We start from the raw sequence: 16,827 nt of genomic DNA on the forward strand, positions 1-16,827 counted from the left end.
TTTTGTCATTTTTGTCATTTTTGTCATTTTTGTCATTTTTGTCATTTTTGTCATTTTTGTCATTTTTGTCATTTTTGTCATTTTTGTCATTTTTGTCATTTTTGTCATTTTTGTCATTTTTGTCATTTTTGTCATTTTTGTCATTTTTGTCATTTTTGTCATTTTTGTCATTTTTGTCATTTTTGTCATTTTTGTCATTTTTGTCATTTTTGTCATTTTTGTCATTTTTGTCATTTTTGTCATTTTTGTCATTTTTGTCATTTTTGTCATTTTTGTCATTTTTGTCATTTTTGTCATTTTTGTCATTTTTGTCATTTTTGTCATTTTTGTCATTTTTGTCATTTTTGTCATTTTTGTCATTTTTGTCATTTTTGTCATTTTTGTCATTTTTGTCATTTTTGTCATTTTTGTCATTTAAGTCATTTTTGTCATTTTTTCATTTTTGTCATTTTTGTCATTTTTGTCATTTTTGTCATTTTTGTCATTTTTGTCATTTTTGTCATTTTTGTCATTTTTGTCATTTTTGTCATTTTTGTCATTTTTGTCATTTTTGTCATTTTTGTCATTTTTGTCATTTTTGTCATTTTTGTCATTTTTGTCATTTTTGTCATTTTTTGTCATTTTTTATCAAATTTTGTCATTTGTTGTTCTTTTTGTTATTTTTGTCATTTTTGTCATTTTTGTCATTTTTGTCATTTTTGTCATTTTTGTCATTTATGTCATTTTTGTCATTTTTGTCATTTTTATCATTTTTGTCATTTTTGTCATATTTGTCATTTTTGTCATTTTTGTCATTTTTGTCATTTTTGTCATTTTTGTCATTTTTGTCATTTTTGTCATTTTTGTCATTTTTGTCATTTTTGTCATTTTTGTCATTTTTGTCATTTTTGTCATTTTTGTCATTTTTGTCATTTTTGTCATTTTTGTCATTTTTGTCATTTTTGTCATTTTTGTCATTTAAGTCATTTTTGTCATTTTTGTCATTTTTGTCATTTTTGTCATTTTTGTCATTTTTGTCATTTTTGTCATTTTTGTCATTTTTGTCATTTTTGTCATTTTTGTCATTTTTGTCATTTTTGTCATTTTTTGTCATTTTTTATCAAATTTTGTCATTTGTTGTTCTTTTTGTTATTTTTGTAATTTTTGTAATTTTTGTCATTTTTGTCATTTTTGTCATTTTTGTCATTTTTGTCATTTTTGTCATTTTTGTCATTTTTGTCATTTTTGTCATTTTTGTCATTTTTGTCATTTTTGTCATTTTTGTCATTTTTGTCATTTTTGTCATTTTTGTCATTTTTGTCATTTTTGTCATTTTTGTCATTTTTGTCATTTTTGTCATTTTTGTCATTTTTGTCATTTTTGTCATTTTTGTCATTTTTGTCATTTTTGTCATTTTTGTCATTTTTGTCATTTTTGTCATTTTTGTCATTTTTGTCATTTTTGTCATTTTTGTCATTTTTGTCATTTTTGTCATTTTTGTCATTTTTGTCATTTTTGTCATTTTTGTCATTTTTGTCATTTTTGTCATTTTGGTCATTTTTGTCATTTTGTCATTTTTTGTCATTTTTGTTTTTTTGTCATTTTTGTCGGTTTTTTTTTTCATTTTTGTCATTTTTGTCATTTTTGTCATTTGTGTCATTTTGGTCATTTTTGTCAGTTTTATCATTTTTTTTATTTTTTTCATTTTTGCCATTTGTGTAATTTTTTCAACAGCATTTATGTTTTCTGTTCGATTTTATCACATTGGCGAATATTTACTTTTATTCGAACCAAATTGATCTTGCAGTTAGCAACTGCTTTTGAAAAAGGGTTAACCCTTTAAGCCAACTCAATTGTCTAATTTCTTGTGCTTCCGTTCAAAAATGCTACCGACCCCTGCTTCATACCGAGCAAACGAGGGAGGGCCGGAGCGGTTCTCAACAATGCATTCATGATCCGGTTTGTCCGCACACATTTGAAATTGAAACTGGTAATGCACTTTGAATTAATCTGCACTGGAAACCCTTTGAACAAACACAGTAGCTACATAAATACGAGTTGACAGTAACGTTGGCGCGACATTGGAAAGGCTGGACAAAAACAAAGCTTTCACGTCAATGAGCCGATTACTATTTTGTTCCGACTGTTGATGAAATATGAAACCCGGCTGAGATTGTTCAAAAAATTTTCGAAAAAATCTATTCAGGATTTTTGACTGAGGTTTACTTTTTTGGAGTCTGAACCCAAACTTAAAGTTCTCAACAGGAATGGCAAAAAGAGGAAAATTTAGAATAGATAAGAATTTTTGATCATCCCTACATCGTGGAAACACCCGCGACCAAAGCCGGGGTAATGCAATTTTAAAACCCAGTTTAGAGTTGCACTTCCGGAGTCCGACAACAGACTGGTGTTACATAGAATATTGTTGCAGTCTAGGAGGTGGGTGGGTGATAGTTTTTTTTAGTGTTGCTCCAAACAACTTTCCACTCTGTATGTAGTTCCAAACATTGTAACCGCACATTCTGAACGACATGATGGCTGCCACAGTGCAAGTTCTATCCGGCCACAACTCGGTCCCAGTTCCGTGTAAAGTGGGTACCTACTCTAGAGTTTTGTGGAAAGTGTTGCTTGCTGCTTCCAGGCTCCCGAACCCATCTCGTCGACCGGACAGACTGAACGTCCCGCTATAAAAACAACAACTTCCGAAGCAATATCTTGATGACGGACAGCATTAATTTGCGCTATCAACTATCAGGGTCGGGTGCTCCACGTAATTGGGATTGAAATTTAGTATGGCGGATAGGATTTTTTTTTGCTGGACCACTTCTTTGCTGGTACCTACATATCAATGCAATTCGAAACATGTTGCAGATGGGATAAACGAACTGATTCCTAGGTTTGTAGCAATGAAGGTTATTTTATTGCGAAGAGATACCTCAGGTAAAATAATCTTTTATTGGGTGATCGGGAGACGTGACAATCGGATTCAGATTTTGGAAAATCTTAAAAGGGGTGAAAACTCTTCTATTTGAATTCTTAGTTTACAATTTGTCAGCGATAATTTATAGCAAGTTTCAAATTATCGAACAGAAATCATGTAGCACTGAATCTGCATTTTTTTTTGGCTTTTAATTTCGTAGATGTTGATTAAATAATTTAGTTTTCGATTGAATAGAAGTTTCGACCAATTCAATTGGGAAGTCCAGAAATATATAGGCATTTTTTGGTTTCAAGGTCGTTTTGTCCAACAATATCTTAATCATATTTCCTTTATATAAATTGAAATTATATTATATTTTATCTTTTATTATTTTAAGAGGAGAAATCACCGTGAATTTGTTTTATGAAATGAATTTGCGGCTTTATCGGTGAGGGTTAAAGAGTTGAAATGAAAGACGGATAGAAGATCAGAAGAAAATTCTAAGGTGGTGAAAAGAGCGAAGAGCATTTGAAATAGAAGCTTGACCACATGCTAAATTCTTTGTCCCACATCAATTAACTGTATTGAAGAAGTAGTACCCAATAGAGAAGGCACTACATTTTTCGATACAGTTAATTCTGGATGGTTCGACCGCCATGTGAGTGTGCACATGTGCCGAACGGACAAAAAATTTAGCATGTGGTTGCTCTGTTAAGTCTTCTATTGTGCGATATCGTTCCATCGATGGCTAGGTAGATTTCTTATTTTCGTTTTGTGCGGATGTTCCAACTGGATTGAGTTGTCGCATACGGTCAACGGTCAGAAATCTTGGCCTAACTATTTTCGATTATCGGAACGATGTTTTGTAATTGATTTTTATAGCCGAATTATTTTATTATTTTAAGAGGAGAAATCACCGTGAATTTGTTTTATGAAATGAATTTGCGGCTTTATCGGTGAGGGTTAAAGAGTTGAAATGAAAGACGGATAGAAGATCAGAAGAAAATTCTAAGGTGGTGAAAAGAGCGAAGAGCATTTGAAATAGAAGCTTGACCACATGCTAAATTCTAATTGTTGAAACTCACTCGCGACGATGTTTACTCCGCGGCGATTAATGTATACTGACGAACCGCGTGGCAATTGAAAACAATAACAGGGAGGCGCAAGTGAGAGAGAACGTCAATTCGCTATTGTTTGTAAGAATCGGCGAAGAGTGAATTTGTAGTGTTCACTGGAATAGATGCCAGGTGAACAGTTAGGAAATCATAAAAGAAGTGTTGCCACTATGACGGATGGATACTTGATTATATGACCTGACGAGAATAAAGATAAATGTTATCAGTTTCCGATACAAAATAGTATTTCTTCTTTTTGATATCACAACAATAATTTTTAATAGTGAGTAACCACTGTGAACGAATTTATTGGAATTTTCAGATATTTGAGTGAGGGCTAGTGATATAGCTCAGTTGGCAAGCCCTCGCCAGGGCAACTCGCTTGCCAACTCCCATTCGCACTTAAGACTCTATGCAAGTCACTACAGCAGTTTGATCTTGATTAAATTTTACATGTTATTTTCTCTTGGTAAAATAATTATTATAAGCCTGGAATGTTATATTAAGCGTTTTATTTCTATTTTTAGCCCAATTTTAGTAACCCTCCTGTACACTGTGATTTTTTAATTTTATTCATAGAGCAAGCATTACTTTTAAGGTTAAATAATCCTAGCTTCTACAGTTTTCAACCCACCAATCTCTTTGATTCTTTGTTTTAAATTGAATTTTAAAGTTTTTAGGATTTTTATTTAAATGGATGAATCTAGTTTAAAACTATGATCAATTTGAAATTATTTAAAAACTAAATGCATTTCTTTGTTTATGTTGATCTTAAATTTACAAAAATCAACAGTATTTTTTGCAAATGTGAATTGCAAATTACCAATAACAAACTAGCATGAAACGCTTCAGATTTATTATGTTTTGTTCTTCATAAACTTATATAAGTTATTTTAATGAGCACTGCAGTTCTTTTTAATTATTAATTTGAACATTAATGCAGCATGAATGTTACAGTAAAAAAAATCATTAATTCTACAATTTTATACCAGTCGTTATAAAAATCTCTAGAAATCATTAGTTTGAATAAATCATATAAATCCACAAAAACTAAAAAAAAGGACTTTAAAATATTGTCTAAAATCGTCGATGAAATTGAAACTTCTCCAGAAAAAATTAATTTTTCATCTCTAATTCAATAATTCAAAAATATCAACAGTTAATATCTTACACAAAAATAAAGTTCAGATGAATGATAGAAATTTTATTCACTTTCAATATGTGAAAAACTAATTTGAAATTGATGTTATGACGCCGATGATGATCGGATTTCCGCGCAATTGCTTTTACTTTTAACTCAATTCTATATTTTAAATTCTATTGAAAACTTGCCTGCTGAATTTTGTTTAAATTTAATCTGAGGTAAAAGAAAATTAAAAATACCATAATAAAGTCGAATCATCAAAAAAATTTTTTCAACGTATTTTTTGCGTATTTATAGATATGCATCTAAGTATACAAATATTGTGGAATTAATTATTAGAATAAATTTGAAAAAAATTTTTTTTAATTTTGTTGAACTGTTGTTATTCATGTATCTTTGAATTTCATTAAACTAGAATTAATTTTCCAGGATATACATATATGAATATAAATTTAAGTTACATTTGGATAACATCAATTATAACGAGGATTTTTCAAATGATAAATTTTTTATTAAATTTTTATATAAAATAAGTTTTTCAATCCAAATCACTTATCTTTCTAGGCGTTGAAATTTATTTTTTTCCAGTATGACAAAAACGTGAATAATAATGTTATAATATTTTTTTTAAAGCAAATTATTGCTATTCCATTACACTGGAATAATTTTTCAGATTCAAAATTTATAAATAAAGACTATAAATCATAAAAAAACAAATCGTATGGGGACTCACCGACAAAATATTTTAATTTTGCCTTGAAATGCCTAGAAAAGGCTAAATTTTCAATTTCTGAAAAATTTAGAGTTACAGTTTTTTTTTCTTTCAAATATCTTTTAGAAACACACCGTGGGTAGTGTACTGAATTCACGTCACGAAGTTTCAAGTTATTTTAAACAAATCTTTAGAGTCTTAAAATTTTATGTACACTTTCATAGGTGAAAATTTGATATTCCGACTTATTTATTATTAATTTTCAGTATCTTTTACTAACTTTTTCCTTATTTTGACTGGCATTTGAACAGCAACATATTGAGTAAAAATACGTTAACATTACTAGTTTTCTCGGTCTTTATTTGAAGATTCACAAATAAAAATATTATTTTTTCCAATATTTTGTGTTTTATTTGAAGACATTAAAAAATCTACTAAATTATGTTTGATTTGTAGGAATCCGACCATCTGGAGGGTCAAAATTGCTTTCAGAGCATATTTCCCTCAGAAAATTTTAAATGAAATAAAAAAATCATGTGAATCCATTCATTTGCACTGTAGTTACTCAGCTGGATTTCCATCGATTTATATAAAATTTTAGCATTTCAGAATCCTTTTATCATTTTCAAAGAAATTTTACAATTTTAAAATTTTCTCATAATATAAATTTTTTTTTTCAATGACGGGAATTCATTCATTTGCGACTGTTTTTGTTCCCTTTTTAAAACAACCCAATTGGAAATAAAATATCTATTTGTATAAACAATGAAGCAGTATATATTGGATTCAAAATGCATTTAAAAAAATTAAAAAAATAATAAATCCATTAGTTTTAAATAATTACTTTGTTATAAATGATAACATTTACACATTTTCCAAAAAAAAAATTGATTTTCAAAATTTTATGAATCGTGTAAGAAATTTTATTTTCCTTGGTTTTGTGTGATTTGAGTTATCGAAATTATTGATAAGTTTGAGATTTTTTTATACCCTATCGGATAAAAAATCTCTTCTGAGCGCTACAAGCGTGTAAAATATGTCCAAATCTGATTACCGAGAACAATAGGATGCACTCAAATTCTCCTTGACGTTGGAAATAGGTCTGATAGTTATTTTAACAAGTAGCAAAATGCTGTAAAAATTTTGAATGTGCGATTAATACCTAGTATTGTGAATTCAAATAAAAATATAAGAAACGTCGCTGGTGAACTGTATGTATGTATGTATGTATGTATCCACCTTGGGTTTGCGGCAGCGCCGCGGTTATGGCCAAAAAAATAACCCACGCGTCCATCCTAGTTACCACGCAAAACAGTCATAACCACTCAATGAGACTTTCAAGGGAACGGAATCGTAAGCGGAGTCACCTACGGTATCCAGGGTTATAAGGGGAAAAGTCTCGAGAAGCTAAAACCATATTGTTGTCTAACCAAGATAGCATGCAAATTATAATCCCGCCCCCAAGGCTTCCGAAAAAAGAGTGCGTCCTTATTTTACAAAAAGTAGTCAAATACTATTTTTTCCACAACCATGCCAAATTCCCTTGACATGAATTGAGGAACGTCCAGTATTCGAAACGGGTAACAAGCACATACTGCTACCCGCTCCTTTTGCAAAAGCAGGATACTCTGATGCCCCTACCCAATGCATTTCAGTAAACAGTGATACGATAGTAAAATATACATTTAATTGCAATATGATATACGTTATATATTACGAATATATTAAATAAAATTAAATAAATTTAATATTCATATGATATTAAAAATTATTCCATTTTATATGCGCTCTAAAAGTAATAAAATTCTGCGAAAAATACTATTTGAAGGCATTAGAAATAAAAAAGATACAGTTGTGATTCTTGGTATGATCTGAAAATTAAGTTTGAAATTTATGATTTCTGAAACTAAAGATTAATTATGTAATTATTTATACAATATACATTCAAATAAGTGTTGAAACTTCTACTGATTGATTGAATCACCTTAAAACTTTAAATTCAAAGAAAAACTTTTAAAAAATTTTGGTAGATGTTTTTTGAATTAAGACAACTCAATGACGATCGTTTCCTGAAAATTAAACTGGTTGTATTATTGAATAAATTGACAAACTAAAAATTACAATTAGATAAGAATAATGTGATTAAATGTGCAATAAATATATAAACTTTTTAAATAGATTTGGAAAACAATAATATGAATAGACGTTTGTTAATCGAAATATAATCTAATGACATTTTCATAAAATTTACTTCTGCAGCGTCCTGAAATTAATAATTGGCCAAGTTGAAAAAAAAAAAAAAAAAAAAAAAAAAAACCACATCATCGTTCTACTGTATGACATCGAGTGCCTGTTATTAATGATATCTCCTATTAAAAACACTTTCTGGTTGTCCCAATTTCTCGGTAAACTATTTTTTAAAATAAATTAATATAGTAAAAAATTTAAAGCTAAAGATGACATCATATAGCCTGAAAAGAAATTAGTTTAATAAAATGCTGCATTAAATATGCAAATAAAATAAAGTAAATGAGAATGAAAAAATTCGAAGTAAACGTTGTTAAAATCATTTATAGAGATGATATGAATATGGTTTGCTGCTTTCAAGAGCGATCATAAGTCACTTTGGAAACAGAATTTTAAGTAAAAATTTATAAAATCATTGAGGCAACCTAATTAAGAACGGAAATTTATTAGTATAGTCCATCAAGCTACGGTTTTGTTATGATTTTGTATAATAAAATAAATGCATCCAAATTCCAAAACGATGTAGATTTTATTCCTCGCATTTTTTCAGCACAATATGAGGGAATAATTCTTCCAATATAATATTACAATTGTTATATTGATCAAGAAATCTGATTTTTTTTTTATTTTGCTATGTCTGATGATTTTAAATTGATTCAAGATAATAAACTATTCATGCACTTATGATTTTGAAATTATTATCGCATCACATGAAAAATGGGAAAAAATTAAGATTTGCTGCTTGCTGTCATTAAAACGCCTGAATATATGTACAATAAATTTGCTACAAGATAAAAAAAGCTGCTCAGTAGTTCACATATATAGTTGGATTGAGCTTTTTTTTTCCTTGTATGCAAGCTTTCACGTAAATATGACAGTTTGTGACTTGCTGTTAGAACGAGAAAAAAAAAGAGTTCAGGAATACCACTGCCAATGCTGAATAAAAATAAAAATCTAAAATGTTTGGCTATTATTTAGTTTAATATTGTGTATCTTTATAATTAGTGGAGTTGAAAAGTATTTGTAGTTAAGTATTCAATTAAATAAATTAAAAAAAAATGATGAGATGCAGATTTTTTTTTTTTATCTCTAGTTTATAAAAAAACACGACTGATATACCTAACTAAATTTTAAACCAAAATAAGACTTAATTGAAACAGTGAATGTAGTGACATCCCGTAAAATTCCTTTTCCAAAACATAAATAAATCTAAACATTCACACTAAGAGGACCGATTTAGCTCAAACTTTGAAAACTAGATGGCAGCAGTTTAATTCAATCTTGCAAGCTTTGTGGCATATTTCGATATATTTCCTGCAATGTGTCATGCAAGTTTTAAATCATCTAGATAAGTTGTCGTATCTAGATAATAATATTATTTTCAATCATACAAATATTAAATCAAATCTAAGGATCAAAATCGAATGAAAAATATACTTAGCTCGCTTTGGTTTGCCAAAAAATATCCGGGAAGAGATGGCTGATTCCGAAACACATCTCAGGGCCTGTATAATTCCAGAGCTTGCCAGCACCACTAATCCAATTAGACGCGTCATCATAAACCCCCAGGCATGTAAAATATTCACTATAGAATTTTACACTTTGCACTTCATTTGATTCCGTAATCTCGAAAACTCGATCATTAGTAAACGCACGCGTACTTTATACGTCGAATAAGTTAAACAAAACTATTTAAATGCACTAACTTTCAGTAATATTTTAAAATTTCTTCAGCTGAGAAAACTCCTTTCTAATTGCATAACAGTGATGCCAGTGTTTTTTTCATAAGAAACGTCGCTGGTGAACTGGCAACAAAACACAGACTTCAGACAATCTAGTACTTCACTATTCTTTGTCGGAAGTCTTTCGGAAGTCGGAAGTCCAGTCTTCCGAAGTAAAATTTAGTGCTGGCGCGTTAATCAATGAGCTATTAGCAAAAGAAAGTGTCCCAATTCTAAAAGAACTTAGCTTCAGATGCAGCTTGTAGTTCTCTCTATACATTTAGTGGAAGGGTAGATTTTTTTTTGCATCGAGGTAAAGGCTCCAAGTTGGATAAAACTGAGGCCGCCTATTTACGGCCTACAACGGCTTTGAGCTATCTGTAAAGGTTTGATACTCGTTTTTGATGCGGCTCTCCAGATGAATAAAGGGTGATACGGTCAAAATTTGGTCAATATCAACTTGATGTATTTCTTTCAATTTTGCATTTAAAAAAACTGAACACCCCTCATTTTGAAGGTGTGTGTGTAGAATGCTGCTCCTATTTTGATTTTGGAATTCACTCTTCAGTTGTCAAAATGCCGTTCAAGGAAGAAGAGCAGCGTATCAAAATTTTGCTCGCGCATCGCGAAAATCCGAGCTACTCGCACGCAAAGTTGGCAAAATCGCTAAAAGTTGCCAAATCAACCGTTACAAATGTAATTCAAGTTTTTGGGGAACGTTTGTCGACAGCCAGGAAGTCTGAATCGGGGGAAAATCGAAAACCGGAAGCCGCTGAGACGACAAAGAGAGTTGCCGATGGTTTCAAGCGAAACCCGAACCTCTCTCTCCGAGATGCCGCAAATAAGCTGGGTGTATCGTCTTCAACCGTGCATCGAGCCAAAAAATGAGCCGGACTATCGACTTACAAGAAGGTAGTGACTGCAAATCGCGATGATAAACAAAATACGACAGCCAAAGCGCGATCCCGGAGGCTGTACACGACGATGCTGACGAAGTTTGACTGCGTGGTAATGGACGACGAAACCTACGTCAAAGCCGACTACAAGCAGCTTCCGGGACAGGAGTTTTATACGGCAAAAAGAAGGGGAAAGGTAGCAGATATTTTCAAGCACATGAAACTGTCAAAGTTTGCGAAGAAATATCTGGTTTGGCAAGCCATCTGTACCTTTGTCTTGAAAAGCAGCATTTTCATAGCTTCCGGGACTGTCAACCAAGAAATTTACGTGAAAGAGTATTTGAATAAACGTCTGCTGCCTTTCCTGAAGAAACATGGTTGTTCCGTACTGTTTTGGCCGGATTTTGCATCTTGCTATTACGGTAAAAAGGCCATGGAGTGGTACGCCGCCAACAACGTGCAGATGGTTCCCAAGGACAAGAAACCTCCCAACACGCCAGAGCTCCGCCCAATTGAGAAATACTGGGCTATTGTCAAGCGGAACCTAAAGAAGATCGAAAAAACTGCTAAGGTTGAGCAACAGTTCAAGGCAAACTGGATTTCTGCGGTGAAGAAAATGGACAAGGTGGCTGTACAAAATCTGATGGCAGGGATTAAGCGTAAGGCCTGGCAATTCGGATTTGGAAAAGCGGAAGCCTAACTGAATATTTTTCCTAAATTTTATACTAATTAAACTTGAAAAAGAAATTTATTTGATTTTTTAAATAAACGATTTCACCGATTTACACGCGTTTTCCCTTGACCAAATTTTGACCGTATCACCCTCTAGAATGTTAAAAAACACCCGCCCAAAATTTCTCCATTCAAATCTTTGAAGCTCAGCAAGCTTCGATTTGCTATCCAGCACACGTGAACTCAGGACGAATGTTTCTAATGCTCGGCCCGTGGTGATGGTGAAACTGAAAACAACCCGCCAAGGGGAAAAAAGTCGGTTGACAAAATGGGTGCCATGACTTTTGGTTCGTGGGAATAAAACAGAACGTTGTATGGGAGGATCCCTTTTCTTAGGTGGGAGGGGGTCAGAACTATTACCTCGACTTTTCTCATGTCCGTTTACATCACTGTACCAAATTTCAATTTGTGCCGTGTGGATTTGTATAAGGTGCATATTTATATATATACAAACATATATAGCCCAACTCATCTTTATATACTAGAAACTAGCTGACCCGGTGTGCTACGCTCCACCTTCCAAAATTCAATTAAATTTGTTAAAATAATTAAAATTCAGTTTTATTGCCTAGACAGCGTTTCAAACCAAACTTCAACAAAATGTAGAAGCGAATTCTTTTAAAAAAAAGTGGTGCTTAAGTTTCCAACTACTTTTCAAAGATGTTTTAATAATATTTTCATAAAATTGATCTCTAGATTTGTTTTTCAAGATCTGAAAATTTTACTCTGTTTATATGCTTCAAAAAGTTCATAATGATGTCAAAATGATAAGGACTCCCAACCCTTTCCCTCTTGCAATGCAAGAAGTGCTACTATTAAATCATTTTTTGTATCTAAATGACGCAACATTTCGCTTTATTTGTCTCATAAGTTTTAAAATTATGCCAAATATGATATGAATAAAGATCTTCTTTCCAACTCTACCAAGAAATAAGAAAGGGTCTCACATTTTCCGTATGCAAACAACCTCTCTTCTTACCTCTCTTCAATTCTCTATTCATGTCAACAAACTTTTATGGAAGCCCTGATATTTAAGTTTTGAAGCTATTCAACGCAAATCATATGGAACTCCCTTTGTTCCTCTCATCTTAACACTGCGTTGATAAGCACCATCGGTTGTGACCAGACGGTGTTTATGTTCGCTCTCGTGCTACTAGCAACTACCGATTGTTCTCAACACAGTATTGTTGAGCGCGTGTTCGCAACCTCGTGTTTATCGCCACGTGCTCGATATTGATATCGATCTTTTCGACAAAGTTCAGGTGTATACGTGAATATTATCATCTCTTTTGATTTCTGGTTGATTTGGCGAAACATTAAAAACATTTATTACTAATTTTAAGATTAATATTGAATGTTTAAATCGGATTGATTGGTTACGAAGTGAGGTTATATCAATAGTGTGTGCAAATAATTAACCAACATGGCGTCCGGGAGGCCCGGTCCTCCGGTGCAAGATATTTTTTCGTTTCCTAAGTTGCCTGAAGTACAACCGTTTCTTTTCGGAGATGAACCGAAGTTTTTGAAGATTAAAAGAGTTGGAGACAAGTCACTGATGGATGTGTCTCCATTTCTTATGAAAAAGGTGGTGGAATCAGCTGTTGGGAAATGTTTGCAATCGTGGATGGAAAAGAAGACGGGGTTCTTGTGTGTTCAAGTTGAGAACTCAAAAGCCGCTGATCGTTTAAAGCGTATTTCCTGCATTCCGGATGGTTCTGAGAATGGTATCCCTGTGGAGGTTGTAAGCTGTGATAATCTGAACCAATCAAAAGTTATTGTTTATTGTGAAAATGCAGTTAATGAAGAGGAAGAGACCATCGTAGAGCATATGAAACAGGAAAAGGTTGTTGCAGCTCGTCGAATTAAGAAAAAAGTGAATGGAGAACCCAAAAACACCCCATTGTTAGTTCTTACAGTAGATTCAGTTGTCCCTCCTGAATATCTTAAAATTGGTCTCTGTAGAGTAAAAACTCGGCCTTACTATCCTAAACCTTTTCGTTGTTTTAATTGTCTCCAATTTGGACATCCTAAAGAAAAGTGTCCAAACGAGAAAATGTGCCCAAATTGTGGAAGATCTTTTCATGGTGATGAGTGTGAAAATTTGGCAAAATATGTCTGTTGTGGAGGGAATCATACTTCTATCAGTAAAACGTGTCCGAAATTCCTAGAAGAAGAAGCAATATGCAAAATAAAAGTGGATCAGCGAGTATCTTTTCCGGTTGCAAGACGTATTTTTGAGTCTTCTACCAAACGTGGTTCATATGCTGATACAACAAGAGCTGATATAGGCAATCTGTATAAGAGAATGGATGATCTAGAGAAGTTAGTACGTAAACAAGCCAAAAGCATTGCGGAAAAAGATCAAGTGATAGTCGACAAAAAATCTGAAATCAATAATCTGAAAAAAGAGTTGCAAAATGCGAAAGCTCAATTTTTGTCGAAACCTTGTCTTGAAATTAGTGAAAGTGATATTTCTAGTGATAGTGATGAGATCCCAGATCGATCCAATAAAACCATAGATCTATCTAGTGAAATGGATTTTGAAGAAGAAAAATTAAAAATTACAAAATGGAAAATTATCACTAGTGAAGAAAGTGATGAAAATAATGAAAAGGAAAATGAAAATAGAAAAGTGAATGTGAAACAAAATATACAAAACAGGAATATGGAGTCACAATCAACAACTCAACCAACCGGAGGCGCTTTGAAGAAGAAAATGGCTAAACAGAATGATGGAGCTGATGATGGTCGTGGGTCACGGTCATTAAAACCTGAATCGAAATAATGGCTTCGATTATTCAATGGAATGTTCGTGGATTCAGCTCAAGGAGAAATGATTTGCGCCAACTTATTAACGAGGTATGCCCAACTGTTTTAGCAATACAAGAAACTTTTCTATCACACCCTGGTTCCCAATGTATACCAAATTTCCGATCGTTTGATGTTGTTCACTCTGGTCAAAATGGTTTTCCATGTGGTGGTGTTTCGGTTTTAGTAAGGGAAAATGTTCGTTGTTCTCAAATTAGATTGAATACCTCTTTGCAGGCTGTGGCTGTACAGGTAGAAATTCCAAGAAAAATGACAATTTGTTCTTTATATTTACCCCATCCTACTTGGTCTAAAACTGAAATTTCCTCATTGTTAGCTCAACTTCCTCCTCCGTTTTTAGTGTTATGTGACTCTAATGCCCATAATCAAGTGTGGGGTCACCAGTTCACAGATGCCCCTGGTAGAAAATTATATGAGGTGTTGGATGAAAAAAATCTTCACTTGTTTAATGATGGCTCCCCTACCTATTTATCTCCTGCTACCGGTTCAGTTTCTGCAATAGATATCTCTTTCGGCTCTCTCGATCTTGCTCCATGGTTTCAATGGAAGGTTGATTCAGATTTACGAAGCAGCGACCATTATCCGATATTTTTGTATCCTCCAACGCCTTCTCCTCCGCTGAAGACATGGCCCCGTTGGAAATTTGACAATGTAGATTGGTCCCCCTTTCAAAATTTCATTCAACAAACTTTCCGTAACGACATAATAGAGACTCCAGAAGCCCTTACTGAAACGATTCGTAACGCAGCAGAAATGCATATTCCTCGCACTTCTGGAATAATTCACCCACACCCTGTTCCCTGGTGGAATGACGAAGTGAGAACAGCCGTAAAAGAAAGGAGAAAAGCATTACGGAAACTTCGAAGAGCCAATGACGATGTTGCTAAACAAAATCTTTTGGAATTGTATCACCAAGCTAACTCTGAAGCGAGAAAAATAATACGCCGTGCGAAACAACAATCTTGGCATGATTATACAAGCGGTATTTCATCATCAACAACTCCAAAAGAGGTATGGAATAGAATCAGAAGTTTGAAAGGTGGTAGGAATCAGCTCAACAAACCAATGATTGAAAAGGAGAGTATTGTTTACGACAATCCAGAAGAAGTTGCTGAAATTCTAGCTGACCATTTTGCTGAAATTACCTCTGATGATCTTTACAATCTGCATTTTCGAAAATTTAAAAATTCAGCTGAATAGTTAGAAATACCTATTCCATCCTCTTACGACATTTCATTGGACAAAGATTTTTCGCTGGAAGAAATGCTCTTTCAACTTGATCGCCTGAAAGGAAGTTCTCCCGGCCCCGATGGCATCCATAACAAAATGTTACAAAATTTACCTGGCTGTGCCAAATTGAAAATGTTGGACATTTTTAACAACTGTTGGAGTCAAGGATCATACCCTGATATTTGGAAGGAAGGACATGCAATAGCTATTCCAAAACCAGGAAAAGATAGTTTTTCACTAGAAAATCAAAGAGTGATCGTTTTAAATAGTACTCCTGGAAAGCTTCTCGAAAGGATGATTGCAAGAAGACTCTCTGGACTTCTGGAAAGGCAACAGCTTCTGGATCCACGCCAGTACGCCTTCCGTCGAGGAAGGTCCACTACTGATCACTTGGCGTCAATGGAGGATATCATCCGAAAGGCATGGGCCAAAAAAGAACACGTTGAAGCAGCTTTTGTTGATATTAGTAAAGCGTACGATAGAACTTGGAGAAGACTGATTCTTAAGCAGTTATCTGAATGGCAAATTGGTGGCAAGATGTTTAAATTCATTGAAAATTTTATGAATGGTCGGAAAGTTCGAGTCAGAGTTGGTGGTACACTATCTTCACCCAGACAGTTAGAAAACGGTGTTGTTCAAGGTTCTGTCTTGAGTGTTCTGTTGTTTTTAATAGCTATATCGTCAATTTTCACTAAATTTGATCAAAGATTCCATATTTTGGTAAATGCTGATGATATCGTTATTTTATCCTCACATAAAAATCCAATTCAAGCTAGAAATCTTTTGAAAGAGGTTTTCCGAAAACTTAACAAATGGTCTAAAGAAACCGGATTTGAAATTTCTAAAAGTAAAACAAAGGCAATGCACTTGTGCAGAAACAAAGATCATGTTTCCTTTGGTTCTCCTGTTTTATTCCGTGGAACAGAAATTGAATTTGTCAACCAGCAAAAGCTTCTTGGTGTGTTAATTGACAGAAAACTAAACTTTCGTGCACATACAGAAGAACTAAAAACGGAATGCTCAGAATAATTAGATGGTGTGGAGGTGTTAGATATGGTGGTGAACAAAAAACTGTAATTCGTGTTTTCAATGCCATTATACAATCAAAATTGTTATACGCTTATCCAGCGTGGAGTGGTGTGTCCGTTACTTCTAAAAATAAATTGAATACTGTTCAAACTCAGGGTTTAAGATTGGCTATCGGTGCTTTTAAGTCAAGTCCCGTGGAAAGTATATTAGTTGAAGCTGGTGAACTTCCGCTTGCTCTACAAATGGAAGCAGCTCTGATTTGTTATGCTTTGA

The sequence above is a fragment of the Uranotaenia lowii genome, chromosome 2 (assembly GCF_029784155.1).
Source record: "Uranotaenia lowii strain MFRU-FL chromosome 2, ASM2978415v1, whole genome shotgun sequence".
In the NCBI taxonomy this organism is placed as follows: domain Eukaryota; kingdom Metazoa; phylum Arthropoda; class Insecta; order Diptera; family Culicidae; genus Uranotaenia; species Uranotaenia lowii.